The following is a 22,653-nucleotide window of genomic DNA, read 5'->3' on the forward strand; positions in this document are numbered from 1 at the left end:
TAGCTTCTCAGTCAGAAGAGAAGTAATTTAGTTGTTCTGAAAAGCTCAAAAGCCAAAATGCACTCAATTCTTTTTCCCAGATGCAGTGCAATTTGGTTCTCTGGTGCCAGTTTTGAAGTTTCTTAAAGATGACATTGCATGCTGCCAGTAGTAATACTATTTGAGTCATGATTATAAGTCTCGAGGGGAACGTTGTCAACGCTTTGGGTTTTAAACTTGACAAACTCCACCCTCCCATTCTCAAGTGGTCAATACAGAAAATAGCTGCCGGTTTCTTTCAGTACATACAACGTTAATTAGTTCACTGCTCTCATTTTACTTCTGGTCTTTGGTACAGCTGAAGCTTTGCTGGTATATTAGTCACGGCATAAACGTTTGCACATCTTTGAAAGTCTGAGAATATGAATCACCTTGAGAGAAATAGCTTTGATCGGAACACAAGAGCTACATCTGAACAATTTCTTTGCTGTTGTTAATGGTGCTTGTAATGCAATTTGAACTTCAGAATGAAAAAATTACAGAGAATAAATGAAGAGAGGGAGTTCATGCAAAGTATATGCAACTCTTGGTAATCAAAAGAGAAAATTCAGAAAATGAATGGCTCATCTGGGAGACATGAATTAATTTGGTGTTCTGATAAAAGGAAAAAACATAACATTTTCCAAGATTTAGAAGAATTAACAAATAAATTTCCAGAAATACTGAAAATCTTTGCAATGCTTCTTGATATTTCCTTTGACAACCCCCAGAGGCCAGACCCACCGAAGATTCAAAGTCAGCTGTCCCCACAACTTCCAGCTCCCAGTTCTGATGTGCCCGCATATCTGGTATCTACCATCTAGCGTGGTCTCCTTACAAAAGGGAACCGTGAATCCTCTATGGCCATTTTAATCTTCTGCTTCTGTTACCGACCCTCCTGAGTCAGTCCCCAACAAGGGTCCATCTGCCCCATGTCCTTGGAGCCAACAGAATGAGACCGAGTTTTGTTCAGAAGTAAAGGAAATCTTTATTCTCTATCAAAAAATGCACAGGCGCGCGCTCACGCTCTAGCGTGCATAATCTCCCCACAGGCCGTGGGCAGGGCTGCTTTATAGGGATCTCGTCTGCCGGGAGACGGGCAGAGTTCTCGCGGGGATGGGCGGAGCTGCGCGGCTCACGCTCCAGACCGCAGTGCCGGGTGCAGCGTCTGTGCGCACGGCCCGCCGCTGCCATCTTGAATCAAGGCGTCTTGTTGACACACGGCCCGCTGAGCTGTGGAAAATACGGCCATTTCGCAATAGGACCTCTGTCCTGAAGTGACGTGTAAGGCTTCTGTGCGCAGCACCCTGTAAGTGAAACGACTAAGTACAAAGGAAAAGAGAAGGAAAAAAAAGGTTAGACTTTATTACCCAAATTCTGTTTTTATTTCCCAGGAATTGTTAATGGGCTTTGCTAATGACGCTTCTGCAAGTAAAAGATGAATCTTCACCATCCAAAAAATAGATGTAAACCATTGCTCTGTGTATTTGGAATGATATCAAACCTGAGAAGGCTATATCTACATCAGAAATACTAAGAACTTTATGTAGCCATAGGAATAATTATGTTTAATTTCATATCATCTGTGTAGGAAAAATTGTGAAAGCCTTTGAAATGTACTGAAAGATTATTGGGGGTTTTCAGTGGAAAACTACGTTCAGTTTAGAGCACGCTCTTTTGGATTATCTGGTTCTATGGGGCTCATGTCCTTCATTGCCTTTGTGCCATTTTACAACTGTAATTTGTAGATAATGAATCCAATACAAATATTTTGGGGCAATAGTCCTGCAAATAAATTTTGGCTGGTGGAGAGACAATTGCTTTCTCTCCCTTACCCTGCAGACATAGCCAATTTTTGCCTCTATTTGCAGATGTATTTCATGATTTTCCTATGTCTCCACCTCTTAAATTCTCTTTGGAACCAGCTGTAACATCTTATTGGTTCCCTTATTAATTAATGAGTTAAATTCTTTGGTATTTATTCATTTTAGATGTACTATATAAAAGTCATGATTTTCTCTTTTATGAAAATATTTTTAACGATTTAACAAATTGCTATATATACCAATTTAATTAACTTTTAAAATTAGTCAAGCCATCACTTCATTTTGCAAGAGAACCTCTAGGTTCCATTTTCGAAGAAGAGAATATGGAAATGTGACTATTGCCCCCAGCTCTGCTCATCATCCTTATCTTACAAGTCAATTTTTTCCCATAATTTCATAAGATCTTTTGTTTCCCTTATAAATGTTTCATTCATCAACTTCCTCCGGGCCTTAATATAGGAAAACTCATCAAAGAAGAGACATTATAGCTATTCTGTTAGTGGAATAGGTTTCCCTTTTTTTTTTTCCCCCCTTTTCTTGTTTTTGGTGCTTTTTAATACACACTTTTTATATCAGTGCTATCCTTCTTTTTCTCTTTATTTTACAATGTCTAAGCCGACTGAGCCTATGGAGTGCAACTAACTAATATTTATGTAGAAAGTATGTTTGTGACAGGACCCAAATTCAAGAAATGCCCCCGAAGAGGTCTTTAAGTTATATAGGTGTTGCATAATTTGTTCAGATTCTCCTGGTGCATAAATTAATGCTGAGAGTATTGAATATTTGAGAAAAAATCTGTAGCTTCCAGGAAATCTTTTAATAAACGAGTATCACAATTCTTTCAGCAATAATTACTAACGTCTTATATATTACGATAACCACACACACATATGCACTCATTCCCAAAGTACTGAAAAGGAAATATATATTTTTCATTGAACTTGATTTCAGTTTGAGACTTCCTTTAAAATTGCAATCAATGTATCTTTGAAAGAAGTGGAAACTTTTCCTGCTCCTGTATCAGGAACAGACAAACGAGCAGTTTGTAGTGATAGAATTTTATTAACAACTTAAAACTTCTTACGGAATCTACAGCTAAAGGGTCATAGAAGGGAGAGACTCAAGGAGGACTAGGAAAGTTAGGTTAGTTAACCCTAATAGTGAACCACGGTGCTCCTAGCATCAGCAGCAATTTCTGCAAGGGTCGAGGATCATGTTTATTTTTTTCTTTAACTTCTTCAAAAACATCCAGAAATAGGAACTGTTGTCAACTCTGATCCTTAGGCTCCCCAGGAAACAGGATTCATGGGAATAAATAGACCCAAGAATGCTACTTATGTTTATAGATAAAGCAATTTTGTTTTAGTTTTATATTTACTAATGCTATAAATGACAACGCTGTCTCTAATACTGTTTACTTAACAGCAAAGTGATGCTTTGCATAAAAAGTCCTCAGTTCTGCTGAGTCCCTTTCTGATCCTCCAAATAGTTCTGCTTCTCACCTGTAGGAAGTATAGAGTGGTATTTAAGAGTCAAGCCAGATGCCACCATTTACTTAATCATTTATTTCAGTCCCTATTCTGGAAAATGACTAATAATCGTGTCTATATTAGAGGGCTGCTTCAAGGATTAAGAAAATTGATGTGTGTAAAGCATGGTATCTGGGCTGCATTAGGCACTCAATAAACATTAGCAGTATAAAGGTCGACGATTGACTCATAAAAGGCGCTAATCCAGGAGCAATCCACTCCAATTAACAGGACTGCAGAAAGGAGCTCTCCGCTTTGAGGTTTGGTGGGAGGTGGAAGACGGAGCGGGCAACCACCCCTGCACCCAGAGCACTTGTTAAAGGATCCTCTGAGGCAGTAGTTTTCAAAGTGGCTCACATACTTCTCTGATGGCTCTTCAATATCCTCCAGGTGGTCTGTGAACGTCCTCCTAGATTTAAACACAAGTGAGAAGACTTTAAGAGAGAACCTCACTGCTGTAAATAAATTCAGGTCTCTCAACCCAGGTAAATGGTGCTCAGAAAATGGAGGCAACCAGCAGATGTATTTGTTAAATAATTATCAGTTGTCCATAAAAAGTCTTGGAGCATGAAAGACATGCCGAAAGATTAGAGAAGGGGATATATTATCTTTGTATTTATAATGGGTGGATTCTGTGAATTATCAATTTATGCCTATAGTAGAGATCCCAGAAAAAATTCTACGGAATGTTATTAAATAGTTTTTAAGTACTTGGGAGTAAAGGAGAAAGGGCAAACATTTTAAAGGTTGATGATATTTTAGGGAGGAAAAGAAGATGTAGAGCAGTTCTTATCAAACTTTAATGACCATGTGAATCACCTGGGAATCTTGCTGGCAAATTCTGATTGAGTGGTTGTAATTGGGCCTGAGAGTCTACATTTTCAAAAAATTAGTTAATTAATTTATTTTTGGCTGCGTTGGGTCTTTGCTGCTGGGTGGGCGGTTTCTCTAGTTGTGGCAAGCGGGGGCTACTCTTTGTTGCCGTGTGCAGGCTTCTCATTGCAGTGGCTTCTCTTGTTGCGGAGCACAGGCTCTAGGCGCGCAGGCTTCAGTAGTTGTGGCACGCAGACTCTAGAGTGCAGGCTCAGTAGTTGTGGTGCCCGGGCTTAGTTGCTCTGCGGCATGTGGGATCTTCCTGGACCAGGGCTTGAACCCGTGTCCTCTACATTGGCAGGCGGATTCTTAACCACTGTGCCACCAGGGAAGTCCCAAGAGTCTACATTTTTAGCAGGCTCCCAGAAGATGCCAGTTCTACTTGTCATAGGACCATGCTTGGCATAGCTAGGCTGTGGAGTACTATCACATACTCCTGAAAGAAATATAAATTGGAAAAAAATGTTTGTAGTATTCATTAGGATTTTTAAATAAAGACGCAGACGTAGAGAATGGACTTGAGGACATGGGGAGGGGGAAGGGTAGGCTGGGGTGAAGTGAGATAGTGGCATGGACTTATATACACTACCAAATGTAAAATAGCTAGTGGGAAGCAGCTGCATAGTACAGGGAGATCTGCTTGGTGCTTTGTGACCACCTAGAGGGATGCAATAGGGAGGGTGGAAGGGAGATGCAAGAGGGAAGGGTATGGGGATATATGTGTACATATAGCTGATTCACTTTGTTATACAGCAGAAAGTAACACAACATTGTATTGGAGTATACTCCAATAAAGATGTTAAAAAATGTGCATGTCTTTTAATATAGCAATTCCATTTCTGGGACTCTGTACTAATGAATTCTTTCTCATTTGTTTGAAGATAAAAGGATGTTCATAGCAGCGTTGTGTATAAAAGCAAAAATTTGGCAACAACCTAAAGGTCCAACAAAAGGAGAGTAGTACAGTAAGTTGTGGTAAATTGAGGACTATTTTGAAGCCATTAAAGAGAATGTGTACTGTCATGGAAGATCCTCAGTTTATTAAATGAGATAACATAGAGCACAACCCTATATATATTTTTAAGAAAGAAATATGTATATCAATACATATACATGAAAATATATAAGAAAGTATCTGAAATGATCGATTTCACAGTGGTTTCCTCTGAGTAAAGGCATGGTACTAGAATAGGGGAGTGCAAAGGAAACTTTCAGTTTTCAGTCTTTTTCCTTCTATATTTTATACACTTTAACAAAGAGAATCATTTACAACCGTGTGACTGTTTTTAACAGAAAATCAAGAGGTGGCCCGTGGAAGTTGCCACAGGTTCATCGGGAATATGTTCATGAATGTTGTCTTGAAAGAAAGCTTCTGTTTTCCTCCACTGCTCCTACTCCCGCCTCTTACGTCAGATGTGTGGGTTTTCCACACCAAGAAAGTCAGGCATTAACTGCCTGGAGTTAGCACAGACCCCACGGGTTACAGGCTCAGCAAGACACTTTCCCCCACTTCAGATGCCAATTGCAAGTCCAGGCCTCCAGTACTTCTGATTTTAACTCAAGGGGCCCAAGACCCTCTCCTCAGGTTTGGTAATTTGCTAGAACAGCTCATAGAACTAAGGAAAGCAGTATACTTACTGTTACTGGTTTATTACAAAGGATACAACTCAGGAACAGGCAGATACAATGATGCATAGTGCGAGATATGGGGAAGGGGTGCAGAGATTCCATGATCACCCTGGGTACATCACCCTCCCAGCACCTTGATGAGTTCACCAACCCAGAAACTCTCTGAACCCCTTCAGTTAAGATCTTTCATGGAGGCTTTATTACGTAGGAATAATTGATTAAATCATTGGCCATTAACGATCAACTCCAGCCCCTCTCCCCTCCCTGGAGGTCAGAAATTGCCAGCTCTAGTCACCTGGTTGGTTCCCCTGCAACCAGCCCCCATCCTCACAGGCTTGCCCGGGGCTTGTTATGAATAATAAGAGACACTCTTCCCTTTATTGCTTTGGAGCTGATTTCAGGAACTAGAGACAAACCCCAAATATTATAACAAAAGATACTCCTACTGCTCTGTTACTTAGGAAGTTATCAAGACAAGAGTTTTAGGAGCTCTGTGCCAAGAACTGGGGACAAAGACCAAATATATCTTTTTTATTACATCACAATGTCCTCATCAATGAATTGGATCCAAGGACTACAAAGTAGATTTGTAATTGTTAGAAACAACCAAATCCAGATCCCAGTCACCATCGAGAGAGGTCTCTTGTGGTGTTCCAGAACTCTCTGTTGGGTCCTATTTTAAAAATATATGTAGGGACTTCCCTGGCGGTCCAGTGGTTAAGACTTCACCTTCCAGTGCAGGGGGTTTGATCTCTGGTCGGGGAGATAAGATCCCACATGGCTCGCAGCCAAAAAACCAAAACATAAAACAGAAGCAATATTGTAACAAATTCAATAAAGACTTAAAAAAAAACGGTCCACATCAAAAAAAAAATCTTAAAAAGTATATGTACCTATGACCTTCATAGGAAAAGGAAAAAGCACTTTATCAATTTTTCAAATGATGTGAGGCTAGAAAAATAGCTAATTGTTTTGGTGATAAAACCAGGAATTCAGAAATAACTCGACTATCTGGAAATGATCAAATCTAAGAAAATGAAATTGATTTGGGATAAACATAATGTCCTACCCTTAAATTTAAAAATCCAACAACACAAGTTAAAAATGGAGGAAACATGGTTTAATAAAATCTCATTTAAGAAGACAGGAATTTTGGCTGATTGACCCTCCAACTGATCTAAGAATATAATTTGTCTGCCACAGACATTTGATTACATAGTTGCAAGAAGGTTCTTCAACATCCAAATTAGAACCAAAGAGGGGAACTTTCAACAAGATAAATCTCAGGTCAATATAAGGAAAATCTTTAGCCTGTCTAACAGTAAATGGATTGTTTTGTGAGACTTGTATTCTCCATCCTTGGAGATGTTCCGGCAGAGACCAAGCTACCTCTTGCTGTAGATGAAGTAGAAAATCATCAGATAGACAACCTTTAAGACCCATTATAGAATTCTAAAAATGTATAATTTTATGACATGAATTAACAATCAACTTGTGATTTTTAATGTTTAAAAACAAGATGTGATATCTTAAATATTTTTATTTATTTGATCAATTCTATCAAAAATGATAGTCTTATGATAGGCATAGTAAGTATAATTGGTGTTCCAAGGGTTTTCTGTCTCACTGAATATGGTGCACAGTTCTTTACTAAGGGTACCTCCTTAAATTCTCAACCTGAAAGAGATGATGAACATCTAGTCTAGAACAATCTCATTGAAGATGAAATAGAATTGTGTGCCTGAAGCATATAGAATCCTTTGTGCTCAAATTCAGTCTCACCCCAGTGAGGGTGAGGGTGAGTGTGAGTAGAGCTCCTTTGCATTCCTTCACCCTCTCTCCTGGCTACAATCATGCAAGGGCACCTCGTGTCAAGGATGGCTGCTTACCATTTGAGATACTGGCAGTAGTGGTGCAGCAATTGCCCTACCATATTTATACACTCTGACAGTGGGTTTGGGTGATATTTAGGAAATAAAAGTCCTCACTCCTAGGCAATAATGTGAGCTTTCTGGCCAGAAGACTTCCATGTTTCCCTTACACAAAACTACTGTGCCATGAATTTATTTTTTAACCATCCCCCCCATCCAAAAATTAAATTACCTCAGTATTTTCATGGCTTTATTTTTGTTGGCCATAAAATTGCTATTGGCTGCCTTGGTGTTTGTGTTGGCATCAGTGGGCACGCTGATGTCAAGTTAAGGAAGAAAATAAACCTTCAAAGGAAAAAACAAATCGACCCATTTTGAGGACTCATGTTGTATATGAGAGAAGAGGAATTTGTTTCTCTGTGTGTAATGTCATTCTAAAAATTGATGCAGGTGGGCAGAAGTATGCTCATAGTTGATTAACTGCTCTCCATGAAGACAAAAAAAAAACGCTGATTTATATATAGCATTTGCCAATTTCTATGGTGTAAATACTCCAGTCATGGTTGATTTCAGTCTACCAAAATAGATCTCACTGAACTTGGGGTTGGGAAGAGATGGGCTAATAGGCTCTGAGTCAAGCAAGTCTCTTGAATTGGAAGTGGGGAAAAAAATTTAGTTGGATGTTTGGAGTAAAAAAAAAAAAAAAAATGCCTGTAACATTTGACACCTATATTGAATCCTTCCTCATAAAAGGTTTTACAGAGGTATTTTAGGTTGGTTTAGGCCTGGCACATTAAAGCCGTATTTGTTTCTTTTTCCTGTCCTTTTCCAACTATTTTGATCAGCTGTTTAAATTTGCTTTCTTACTAAAAAGTATTTTAATAATGAGAACTGCAGCTATTCTAATATTTATCTTGAGGTCCTTCCCATCATTGTGAAGTTTAATCTGTATTTTCATATCAAAGAAGAAACTTTAATAACAATTAAAATTATGTGGTTATAAGAAGAAACATAATTATATATCTTTAGAGTGATTCATATACCAGGAATACCCATTCTTCCATAAAATATATACATAAGTAGTTTGATCTCATTCAATATAATGAAATCTATTATTAAGGTTGATATTCTTTATTGAAAAAGAAAAAGAGTGCCAGAAATTCTTGGCTGGATATCCTAATACCCATTCCCAATCCCTTTTCCTTGTCTTCCTGAAAACTAAATGAACTCTTACCCAGATATCCTTGTAGCTAAGCTAGAAAATTCCATGTTTAACAGGTCTGTCTAATAGGATGTAACTTGAAGCCTACTTAGAGCTTATGGGAAAAAAGGCATGGATACAACTTTCAGCATCCTCTTGCCTCCCCCTCACTTCTTTCTGAGTTTAATATGAATTAAATGCCTCAATGGCAGGCTATATTATGAGGCAACTAGCATGAGGATGAAAGCTACCATCATAAGGATGGCAAATTGGCAACGGAAAGAGATTAGATGAATTCTCACAACATAGTCAAACCATTGACTAGACCTGGAGTATATACCTCTAGATGTCTTGTTATATGAGAAAACAGCCCTATCTTTTTATAGCTTCATTGAAGCATAGTTTACATACCATAAAATTCACCTGCCATAAGTATACAATTCAATGAGGTTTAGTAAATTAGTGGAATTGTGTAACCATAACAATCCATTTTCTGCCCAGGCTCACTTTCAGTCATTCCCCATTGGTCCTTGGCAAACACTGACCAGCTCTCTGACTATAAACTTACCTTTTCTAGATATTTCATATAAATAGGATCATGCAATATGTAGTCTTTTGCATCTGGCTTCTTGCATTTACAATAATGTTTGTGAAGTTTATCGATGCTTTAGCATGTACCAGTATTTTCTTCCTTTTTAATGCCAAATACTATTCTATTTGTATATCCATTTGTCTGTTGATTGATACCTCGGTTGTTTTCAGTTTGGACACGTTACAAATAATGCTGCTAAGAAAACTTATGTATAAGTCTTTTTGTGGACCTATGTTTTCATTTCTCTTGTCTAGATTCCTAGGAGTAAAATATGGGAGTCATATGGCAAGTTTGTTTATGACTAACTTTTAAAGAAATTGCCTAATTGTTTTCCAAAGTGGCTGTGCCGTTTTACATTCCCACTGCCAGTGTATGAGCGTTCCAGGCTCTCCCTATCCTTGCCAGTACTTGATACTGTCTTTTTGATAAACATTCTTAGTAAGTTTATAAGGTGGTATCTTATTGTGGCTTTAATTTTCATTCCTCTAATGACTAATGATGTTGAGCACTTTCTCATATGCTTATTAGCCATTCATATGTCTTCTTTGGTAAAATGTCTATTCAAGTCTTTTGCCCATTTTTAATTGGGTTGTTTGTCTTCTCATTATACAATTGTAGGATCTCTTTGCAGATTCTAGGTACATGTCCTTTACCAGATATACGATTTACAGATATTTCTCTGAGTCTGTGGCTTACCTTTTCACTTTCTTAATCTTGTCTTTTGAAGAACAAGTTTTTAATTTTAATGAAGTCTAATTTATCAATTTTTTCTTTTATAGTTTGTGCTCTTAGTGTCATGTCTTATTTTTTTAAATAATTTATTATTTATTTTTTTATTTATGGGTTGCGTTGGGTCTTCGTTGCTGCATGCGGGCTTTCTCTAGTTGCAGCGAGTGGGGGCCACTCTTCGTTGTGGTGCGCGGGCTTCTCATTGCGGTGGCTTCTCAGGCTCTAGGTGTGTGGGTTTCAGTAGTTGTGGCACACGGGCTCAGTAGTTGTGGCTTGCGGGCTCCAGAGCACATGCCCAGTAGTTGTGGCGCACGGGCTTAGTTGCTCCGCAGCACGTGGGATCTTCCCGGACCAGGGCTCGAACCCATGTCCCCTGCATTGCCAGGTGGATTCTTAACCACTGCGCTATCAGGGAAGCCCTGAATTCTTTGCTAAACCAGGGGCATGAAGATTTACTCTTATCCGCTTTTATAGAGGTTTAACCATTTTAGTTCTTTTAGGACTCAGGTTCCTTTGGAGCTAATTTTTGAGTATAGTGTGAGGTAAGATTCTGTGTTGGTTAAATCACTTATTTACTCCATATATTTCTTTTTTGCATCTGGATATCCAGTGGCTTCATCACTATTTGTTGACAAGACTATCTTTTCTCTATTTAATTGTCTTGGCACGTTTGTTGAAAATCAGTTTGCTACAAATGTCAGGATTTATGTCTGGACTCTCAATTCTATACCAATGATCTGTAACGGGTGGCAAAATATGGTCTGTGGGCCAAATCCAGCTCACTACCTTTTTTCTGTTGTTAATAAAGTTTTATTGAACACAGCCATTCCCACGTGTTTACATCTTGTTTGAGCTACTTTTTTACTCTGATGGCAGAGTGCCGTCATTTGCAACAGAAACCAAAAAGTCTCAAATATTTACTATATGGCACTTTATAAAGATTATTTGCTAACTCCTGAGCTATATGTTTATCCCTCTGTCAGTACGATATTCTTGATCACTGTAGCTTTATAATAAGTCTTGAAATCAGGTATAATAAGTCTTGAAATCTTGAATCCTCCAACTTTGTTCTTCTTAATCAAAATTGTATTGCTTATACTAGGCTCTTTGCATTTCCATATAAATTTTAGGATCAGCTCATCAGTTTCTTAAAAGTAGCATGCAAGATTTTGATAAGCATTGTGTTGAATCTATAGATCAATCTGGGGAGAACAACCATCTTGACAATATTAAGTCTTCCAATCCGTGAAGATGACATCTTTCCATTCATTAGATCTTTAATTTTTCTCAACAGTGCTTTTTACTTTTCAGTGTACAAGTGTTTGATTTCTTTTTGTTAAATGTATTTCTAAGTATTTTATTATTTGTGATGCTATTATAAATAAAACTTTCAGTTTTTTAAATTGTCCCTATTGTTACAATTGTATAAATATACAATTGATTTTTGCATATTGATTTTGTATTCTGTGAACTAGCTAAAATAGTTTATTGCTTCTCATATGTATTATGGATTTTTAAAGGATTTTCTACACACAGGCTCATGATATATGCAAATAATTTTATTTCCTTCTTCCAAACTTGGACTGGATGCTTTTTTAAAAAAAAAAAAAAACTTGTTACACTGACTAGAACCTTCAATCTGATGTTGAATAAGCATGTTGAGAGTGGACTTTTTTCCCTGATATTTGGGGGAAAAAGTTGTGGCTTTTTTCCCTGATATTTGGGGGAGAGCTTTCAGTCTTTCACCATTAAGTATGGTTGTAGTTATAGGTTTTTCATAGATGTCCTTCATCAGGTTGTGGAAATTCCCTTCTATTCCTAGTTTAAGTTTTTAAAATCATAAATGGATGTTGAATTTTTTCATATGCTTTTTCTGAAACAATTGAGATAATCATGTGATTTTGGTTCCTTACTATTCTACTAATACGGTAGTCTATATTAATTGATCTTTAGTTGTCAAACCAACATTGCATTCCTGGAATACACGACACTAGGAGGTGGAATATAAATTGTTATACATTCCTGAGTTAATTTTTCTAATATTTTATTAATGCTTTTTGCATGTATGTTCATGATATTGGCTAGTTTTCTTTTCTTGTGAGGTTTCTGTCTGTTTTGTTATCAGGGTAATACTGTCTCATAGAATGAGTTGAGAGGTGTTTCCTCCTCCTCTGTCTTCTAAAAGTTGGTGAAAAACTGGTATTATTTTTAAATACTTAAATTCACCAATGAAACCAACTAGACCTGAGCTTTTCTTTGTAATATATTTCTAATTACCAATTCAGTTTCTCTTCTTGTTATAGGTATATTCAAATTTTCTATTTCTTCCTGAGTCTGTTTTCATAATTTGTGTCTGTCTACAATATTTTTCTGTTTCATCCAGGTTGTCTAATTTGTAGCTCTAATATTGTTTATAATAGTCCTTATAATCCTTTAAACTTTGATAGGGTCAGTAGTGATATCCCCTTTTTTGTTCCTGATTTTGGTAATTTGTGTCTTCTCTCTTATTTTCTTGGTAAATCTATTTGTTAGTTTTATTGAACTTTTGGTTTAATCTATTTTCTTTTTTTTTGTTGTTGTTGTTTTCTATTTCTGTGATTTTCATTCTAATCTTTATTATTCCCTTCCTTTTGCTTGCTGTAGGCTTAGTTTCCTTTTTGTAGTTTCTTGCATTGGAAGTTTAGGTTATAGATTTGAGAAATTTCTTTTTTTCTGAAATTAACACTTCTGTAGATTTGATGGTGCTTTTTTAATGAGTTCAATTTAAAATTACCAGACCAAGCATCACTTACATGCAAAACTTATACTGTAATGAAGTTGTTTGATAACAACTAATGTTGTTTAAATTACAAGTAAAGTCAAAATGTTTTGTTGACCTCCTTCTGGCAAAAGTTAAAACAAGAAAGAGGATCCGACAAGCCAATTTTCAGTGGATATATCTTCTGATCTTAAACTATAAGAGAAGAATCTAATAGAATTCTATAAGTGCCTTCTAAGGGATGAACATATTCTATTAAAATCATATGATTATAGTCTGATATCAATATTTGGTAGTACCTATCTGTTTAAAAGGACATTTTCAAAGATGAAATACAGAAAATCTCATTACAGGTCAGTATTAACAGATAAATATTTGCAATTGACTGTTATGATAGGAAACACTAAATTTAAACCTCAAACAAAATGGCATCCCCACCAAAAGAAAATCCCCACGTTCTTATTGCTAGACCGTATTACAAAAATGTTCACAATTATTGTAATTATATGTTGAATTTCATCAATAAAAATGTTTGAATTTTTTTTTGTTATATACATATGTACACAATATCTTTGATTTTGTCTCTTAGACTGCAATACTGTTTGGTTCCTTACAAAAAGTTTTCCAAACCCAGCAAATTAACATCTGATATCTGCCTAGCAAATTAAAGATTTACCCTCTTTGGAAGAAGCTAACATCCCCAGAACCTCTAGAATTTTTCATACATAATATATGGCATTCAAAAAAAATTACTAGCCATTCCAAGCAATAGACATAAACACCTCAAAACTAGGAAAAAACGCAGATGGTAATAACAAAACTGGATGTGTTCCAGATACTGGAGTTACCAGGCAGGAATTTTATTCAGGCAAGAATATTTTTTTTTTTAAAAGGTGAAAAGATGGAGAATTTCACTAAGTCATTGGCATATATGAGAAAATATACCAAACATCACAAAATCCAGAAAAAAGCATACTACTTTTGTTAATTTGTGACACATCGCCATAGTGCTTTTCCCCCCAAACTTTTGGGGCTGCTTACTCTTTTATTGCCTCTTTGCATAATAACAAGTCACATTACTATTCTATATGGAGGCAATAGATATATTATTTAGTCTTTCCTCTAACATGTTGACCATTTGCTGAATTAGTAACAATTTGGATTGCTTTTTCCTCAGAAAGCACCAGACTTTGTCAGGGTAAACTATGTGAGATATGCTAAAACAATCCAATATATTGGAATATGTAAAATTTGACATCTGACATAGACAGGGGTAGGTTTGTGTTCTATAAGTGAGTACATTTTCGATAAATGTTATTTTACACCATTCTCATCAGAAGAACATGCATGGTACATTTATAATTATATACACTGTGTTATTGAGTATATTCATGACAGAAGAGAACATTAGTTTTGGTCAGATGTCAATGAGAATCACATCTTCCATTTATAATTTTACATGTTTGATGTTTGGAAGAATTTTCCACAGGCTATTTTCAACTCTCTACATTTCAAATTTTGTTTCTCTTCCACCATACATGTTCTTCCAGTGTTGTATGAACTAATTCATGTCCATGTAGTGATACAATCTCTGGTCCTGCATCTGTGTATCATGAGGTGGGGAGATTCAGCACAGTGGAGAGTAGGGATATTCCTAGCATCTCTTCTTTTTTTTTTTTTTTTTTTTTGCGGTACAGGGGCCTCACTGCTGTGGCCTCTCCCGTTGCGGAGCACAGGCTCCGGACGCGCAGGCTCAGCGGCCATGACTCACGGGCCCGGTCGCTCCGCGGCATGTGGGATCTTCCCGGACCGGGGCACGAACCCGCGTCCCCTGCATCGGCAGGCGGACTCTCAACCACTGCGCCACCAGGGAAGCCCTAGCATCTCTTCTTATATCAGAACAGTTACCAATAAATTGACTATACATGAAAGTGACTATAAACCACATAAATATGCCCTTCTAAGCCTAAATTAAATGTAGCTCCAACTCAGCTTCTCTTTGGCTAGATTCCAAAATTGGATGCAATCAATTCTGTCACCACTCAAATGAGGGAAGATATAATGGAGGGAAAGTTGAGTGGAAAGAGACAATGGTCTTAACTTACTGCAGTTGAAGATATCTTATTTTTGCAACATTTACAACAATAAATTTGTAAATAAAAATAAATTTTTATTTACAAAAATAGATTTCTTTGTGAACACATTGCTGGGACCCCACCCAGGGCTTTGGAAGGGACCTAGGCAAATAGAGTGCTGTGAAGATTAAGCTTTGTTAGATAGAAGGATAAATGAGAAAAAATAATAGTTATTAGGCACTGGAGATTTGGGAACTGAGACAAATAGGGTGCAGGTATAAGAGAATATTTCCACTGTATGCCTTTTTTTATTATTTGGACATTTATATACCTATTAAAAATTAAAACGTTTTAATTGAGGCCAAATATTATAAATTAAAAATGAGTGGCAATGACATTGAGCACTGAATACTGCCAGAAGCCTAACTTTCTGATTAAAAAGGAAAAACATCAGGAACTGACAATGATTATGAATATAACAGTCTATCCAAGAACTCTGAGGGCTGGCAATAAGCCTCAAACACTGAGCAAGTAGTGAGATAACCATTTCTCATCAACCCTCAGTCTCTCCCCTCTTCGAGGGCCTCGACAAATATTTTGCTGAGATGTAGCTAGGTATTGCATAATGTGATTTCATGTGTGCAAAAGCATGCTATTATAAATTCAGGAAGTGTAGAACTCTAAGGTTGCGCTATAGCCCAAGCCACATATGTCGATTGGGCACTTGAAATGTGGCAACTACAAATTGAGGTATGCTATAGGTATAAAATACATACAGTATTTCAAAGATTTAGTACAAATAATCTCAACTTTTTAATAAAAAATTAATTTGAATACATGTTGAAATCATACTTAGAATATATTGGATTAAATAAATTATATTAAAACCAGTTTCGCCTTTTCTATCATTTAAAATGTGACTACTAGAAAAATTAAAATTACATATGTGTTTCAACTTAAATTTCTATTGGATAGTGCTGCTCTAAAAGCACACTTTCCTTGCTCCTCCAGTTTGTAGGACTGCTGAGGATATAACTTGGCATACCTATGCCAGTTTTATCACTTTAAAAGAGAAAGTTAACTTTCAAAATATCAAGAGCTAAAAAACTCCCAGAATGAGAAAATGACATATCTATCACTACAATTGAATAGATCCATTGAAGTGTTATATAATCACATTGTTTCACAAGATTGAAATCATCTCAAGAATTTTCTTTAAAGTAATAAGTAGTTTCTCCAAATAGTTCATTCTAGTTTTTTAAATTACCAGTTCACTTTATGCCTCTCTAAAATATCTTAATTTCCATAAAATGAGAATGATGGACTTCCATAATCTTTAAAAATAATGTTATAAGGAAAAAGCTATGAGCAAGAAAAAGACACATACAGAAGAAATCACTCAGAGTTCTTCAATAGTCAAAATTATTTATTAAGGTAAATATTGTACTGGCTCATCCTTCAGTATCAGCCAGTCTACAGATCAAAATTTATGTGGGATGGTTCAACATGTGAAAATCAATTGGTGTAATACAGCACATTAACTCAATGAAAGAAAAATTATATGATCATCTCAATTGATGCAGAAAAAGCATTTGAAAAAATTCACACTTTCATGATGAAAACACTCAAGAAACTAGGAATAGAAGGAAACTACCTCAGCAACATAAAGACCATATATGAAAACTAACAGCCAACATCATAGTCAAGGATAAAAGACAAAGTGTTTCCTCTAAGCTCAGGAACGAGCAAGGATACCCACTTTTGCCACTTCATTTCAACAAAGTACTGGAAGTTCTAGACAGAGCCATTAGGTAAGAAAAAGAAATAAAAGACATCCAAATTGAAAAGGAAGAAGTAAAATGATCTCTGTTCATAGATGACATGATCTCATATGTAGAAAACCCTAAAGATCACACACACACACACGCACACAACTGTTAGAATTAATAAATTCAGCAAAGTTTTAGGATACAAAATCAACACTCAGAAATCAGTTGCATTTCTATACACCAACAATGAACAATCTAGAAAGATAATTAAGAAAATAATTTCATGTGCTGTAGCATCGATAATAATAAAATACTCAGTTATAAACTTAACCAAGGAGGTGAAAGACTTGTACACTAAAAACTACAAAATATTGCTGAAAGAAATTAGAGAAGACACCAATAAATAGTAAGACATCCCATGTTCATGAATTGGAAAAATTAATATTGAGATGTCAATACTACCTGAATCAATCTACAGATTCAATGTAATCCCTATCAAATTCCCAATGATTTCTTTTTCCAGGAATAGAAAAATTCATCCTAAACTTCATCTGGAATCTCAAGAGACCTAGAACAGTTAAAAAAAAAAAAATCTTGAGAAACACAACGTTGGAAGTTTCACACTTCCTGATTTCAAAACTTAACTACAGCAAAGATACAATAATTAAAACAATGTGGTACTGGCATAAAGACAGACATAGATACTAGTAGAATAGAGCTGAGAGCCCAGAAATAAACCCTCACACATATGGTCAAATGATTTTCAACAAGAGTACCAAGACCATTCAATGGGGAAAGGACAGTGTTTTTCAAAAATGGTGCTGGGAAACTGGATAGCCACATGAAAAAAAAAATGCTGTTAAACTTTTGCATTACTCCATATACAAAGATTAACCCAAAGCTTGCTAATTCTAGAATATTTTCATCAACCCCCAAAAGAAACCCCATACCCATTAACAGTCATTCCCCATTTTGCTCTCCCCCTGGCAACCACCAATCAACTTTCTGCCTCTGTGGATTCCTATTCTGGACATTTCATATAAGTGAAAGTATACAATATCTGGGCTTTTGTGTCTGGCTTCTTTCACTTAGCATAATATTTTCAAGGTTCATCCACACTGTATTTTGTGTCAGTACTTCATCTCTGAATAATATTATGTTGTATGGATATACCACATTTTGTTTATCCATTCATCCTTTGGTAGCTATTTAGGCTGTTTCCACCTTCTGGATATTATGAATAATGTTGCCAAGAAAATTAGCAAACAAGTTTTTATGAAACTATTTGTTTTCATTTCTCTAGGAGTGGAGTGTGTCTGTCTTTTTTATTTTAGCCATCCTTGTGAGTGTGAAGTGGTAATTTTTTGTGATTCAATTTGCATTTCCCTATACAGTAGTGTCACTGAACATCTTTTCATATACTTATTGGCCATTTGTATATCTTATTTAGAGAAATGTCTACTCAATCTGGTTATTTTTATTTTGATTTGGGTTATTTGTCTTTTTATTGTTGAGTTGTCAGACTTATTTTTTTTATCGAAGTATAGTTGATTTACAATGTTGTGTTTATTTCTGCTGCACGGCAAAGTGATTCATTTATACATATATATACATTCTTTTTTATATTCTATTCCATTATGGTTTATTACAGGATATTGAATATAGTTCCTTGTGCTATACAGTAGGACTTGTTGTTTATCCATTCTATATATACCAGTTAGCATCTGCTAACTCCCAGTCCCTCCCTCCCCCATCCCCCTCCCCCTATGCAACCACATGTCTATTCTCTATGTTTGTGAGTCTGTTTCTGTTTTGTAGTCAGGTTCATTTGTGGCATATTTTAGATTCCATATGTAAGTGATATCATATGGTATTTGTCTTTCTCTTTGTGACTTCACTTAGTATGATAATTTCTAGGCCCATCCATGTTGCTGCAAATGGCATTATTTCACTCTTTCTATGGCTGAGTAGTATTCCGTTGTATATATGTACCACATCATCTTTAACCATTCATCTGTCAATGGACATTTAGATTGTTTCCATGTCTTGGCTATTGTGAATAGTGCTGCTATGAACATAGGGGTGCACGTATCTTTTTGAATTAGAGTTTTGTCTGAATATATGCCGAGGAGTGGGATTGCTGGATCATATGGCAACTCTATTTTTAGGTTTTTGAGGAAACTCCATACTGTTTTCTATAGTGGCTACACTAATTTACATTCCCACCAACAGTGTAGGTGGGTTCCTGTTTCTCCACACCCTCTCCAGCATTTGTTATTTGTAGACTCCAGACATCTTTATATATCTAGATGCTAGACCTTTATCAGATATATGAGTTGCAAATATATTCTGTTCTCTGAGTTGTCTTTTCATTTCTCAATAGCATTCTTTGAAGCACAAAACATTTGGATTTTGATGAAGTTTAATTTTTTGTTTTTTTGGTTGCTTGTGCTTTTGGTGTCATACCTAAGAAAACATTGCCTAATCTGAAGTCTTAAAGATTTATGCTTATGATTTATTCTAATAGTTTTATAGCTTTATATCTTATATTTAGGTTTTTGATCTATTTTGAGTTGATTCTTATATATTGTGTGAAGTGGAGGTCTAAATTCATTCTTTTGCATATGTTTATCCAGTTTCCTAGTAGTATCCAGTTTCAAGTTGGTTGAAAAGACCATTCTTTCTCTGTTGAATTGTGCTGTCACTCTTGTCACAAATCAATGAATCATAAATGTAAAATTTTTTGTGGACTTTTCATTCTATCATTGGTCTATATATCTAGCCTTATGCCAGTACCATATTATCTTTATTTCTGCCACTTTTTAGTAAGTATTGAAATCAAGAAGTGTGCAAACTCCAACTCTGTGGTTTGTAAGATTGTTTTAGGTATTATGAGTTGCAATTCCGTAAAGAATTTTAGTATCAGCTTTTCAATCTCTAAAAACTAGACAGTTGGGATTCTGATAGGGATTATGTTGAATCCATAGATTTAATTGGGGAAATTGCCATCTTAACAATATTTTTTTAATCCATGAATATGGAATATCTTTTCATTTACTTAGATACTCTGTAATTTCGTTCAATAATGTTTTATAGTTTTCAGTATACAAATCTTATACTTCTTTTGCTAAATTTATTTCTAAACATTTTATTGTTTTTGATACTATTATAAATAGAATTGTTTCCTTAATTTCATTTCCAGATTTTCCATTGCTAGAAATAAAATAGATATTTTTGTATATTAATACTGTATCCTTCAACCTTGTTGAACTCATTTATTAGCTCTAATCATTTATGTGTGTGTATTTCTTAAGATGTTTTATATACATAATCATGTCATCTTCAAATGGAGATAGTTTTACTACTTCCTTTTCAATCTAGGTTTTTAAAATTGCATTATTGCTCTGATTATAACCTTCATTATAATAATGTTGAACAGAAATAGTCAGAACAGACATCTTTGTCTCTTTCTGATCTTAGAGAGAAAGCTTTCAGTCTTTCCCCATTAAGTATAACGTGAGCTGTGGTTTCTTGTAGATGCCCTTTATCAAGTTGAGGAAGTTCCCTTCTACTCCTAGTTTGTTGTATGTTTTTATTATAAGGGGAGTTGGATTTAGTCTAATGCTTTTCCGGCATCTATGGAAAGGATCATGTGCTTTTTGTCCTTTGTTCTATTTATATGGTGTATTACATTGATTTTCTTATGTTGAACCAAGCTTGCATTCCTGGGATAAATCATCCAAGGTTATGTATGCTGTTAGATACAATTTACTATTTTTTTGTTGTTGTTGGGGATTTTTTAATCTATATTCACAAGGGATATTGGTCTGTAGATTTCTTGTTTGGGGGCTTTCTTTGTCTGCTGTTGGTATCAGGTTAATCCTGACTTCATAGAATGAGCTGAGAAATATTCTCTCCCCACCCTATTTTCTAAAAGAGTTTGTGAAGAATTTGTGTTATTTGTATTTGTATTGATCTGTATTTAAACTATTTGATAAAATTAATCATTGAAATGACCAGAAATTAAACTTAATTTTCAGAGTTCTGAAATATTTTATTCTGAAAAATTTTCAAGTGTTCACATTGCTTTTATGGAGGAAAGGATTTTTTTTTTTTTTTTTTTTTTTTTTTTTTTTTGCAGTATGCGGACCTCTCACTGTTGTGGCCTCTCCCGTTTTGGAGCACAGGCTCCGGACGCGCAGGCTCAGCGGCCATGGTTCACGGGCCCAGCCGCTCCGTGGCATGTGGGATCTTCCCGGACCGGGGCACGAACCCACGTCCCCTGCATCGGCAGGCGGACTCTCAACCACTGAGCCACAAGGGAAGCCCAGGAAAGGATTTTTGAAGGTCCTACTCTGCCATTGCCACTGGCATTCATTTCATTTTTTATTATGCTACAGAATCAGTTAACCAATGTCAAGTGTTTCAATTAGAAACCCACATTTCACATATTTAGTTCTAGATTTACTCCTCAAGTTCCTAAAATATCATCCAAACCTCCTCAGTACTAAGATGACAAATGTACATTCCCTAGACATGGAGGTTTTCTCAAATGGAAATTTCTTTCTAGATTAAATTTCTTGAATCTTAAAGTGTGATGACTCTTTGCTAAAGGTGTTACTTTTCATTTGAAAGCAAATTTTAAAAAACTTTTAAAACTATAAAACACTATAATATATGAGATGATATTAACATCATCACCACTTATGTGATAGTCATTTCACTGCATCCTAGTTATATTGCTTTTATTTTCTTAAGAAAAATAGAACTTCACATTGGAGCTGAATTTAACAATCTGATTATCAATTTAGGGTCACCAATCAATGATCCAGTCCATGTTTATTGACAGTAAGATAAAGCTCAGATGGACATTAAAATTTAAATATTCCTGAGTGACAGCATCCGTTCACTTGACATAGATACCTATCTTTCTGTTGACCTCAGCAGTCTGAGTTTTAACCTTCATCTCTGTGGCTTCCATTGCTGCAAAGTCTTCTCCCTGAATAAGACACGTATGAGCCCAATCTCTGAAATTACTCACAGTGGGAAAGGCATAGCTGTTCTGGAAAGGAGTTCTGATTCTGAGCTAAGATGTTGCCATGTTTAGCCTCTCAATTTACCATTCTATTTTTCTCTTTTCTGAGTTCTTTTTACCGACTGTCACCATTTTCTGACAATTCACTTTCCATGACTTTCTATAGGTTGAATTCTACCCCCTGTTCATCTTACCTTTGACAGTGCATAATTAAAAATGATCTATTAACAGATCACAGGACTTTTTTTCACTCAGCTCTCATCCTTCTGAAATATTCTCTTGTGAAGCAATGTGCTCTTTTATCCTTTATTGGGTTGGTTCAGTTGTAGGAATGCTTGTGTAATTTTCTCATTTTGAGAGTTGCTCTAAGATACTGTGGACCACTTCTTTATCCCTTGAAATTCTTTCTTTGGTTCCTATAATGCTGCTCTTTCCTGGTTCTTTTTTGTTTAACTTCGTGTTTCCTTTTCCTCTTTGATCTTCCAAACTTGACCTTCCAAACTTCCCCAAGGTTCAGTCCTCAGTTATTTACCTTTCCTCCCTTTATGCTTGAAGAGATCATTGATCCTGGAAACCCAGACTTCAGAGATCTTAAATGGTGTTATGTTAATTATCATTTCTTCAGCAATAGCTAAGGGACCTCTGTTTCTGTTCCAGAACCCTCTCCTGAGCTCAGATACACACAGACTGCCTGTTAGACCTCGGCTATGCTTCACTCACCACAAATTCAGCAGGTCTAGAAGTCAGC

General features: G+C 35.9%; 1 long non-coding RNA gene across 1 annotated transcript in view; it reads left to right on the plus strand.

The window, feature by feature from the left end:
• Positions 1-1,232: 1,232 nt before the first annotated feature.
• LOC141275675 (uncharacterized) overlaps positions 1,233-22,653 on the plus strand; it is a 32,114-nt gene continuing 10,693 nt past the window's right edge. Inside the window, exon 1 of the long non-coding RNA XR_012334217.1 lies at positions 1,233-1,373. This is a non-coding gene — a long non-coding RNA (uncharacterized lncRNA). The remainder of the gene's footprint in view (positions 1,374-22,653) is intronic.

This window comes from Tursiops truncatus, chromosome 10 (genome assembly GCF_011762595.2).
Source record: "Tursiops truncatus isolate mTurTru1 chromosome 10, mTurTru1.mat.Y, whole genome shotgun sequence".
Taxonomy (NCBI): Eukaryota; Metazoa; Chordata; class Mammalia; order Artiodactyla; family Delphinidae; genus Tursiops; species Tursiops truncatus.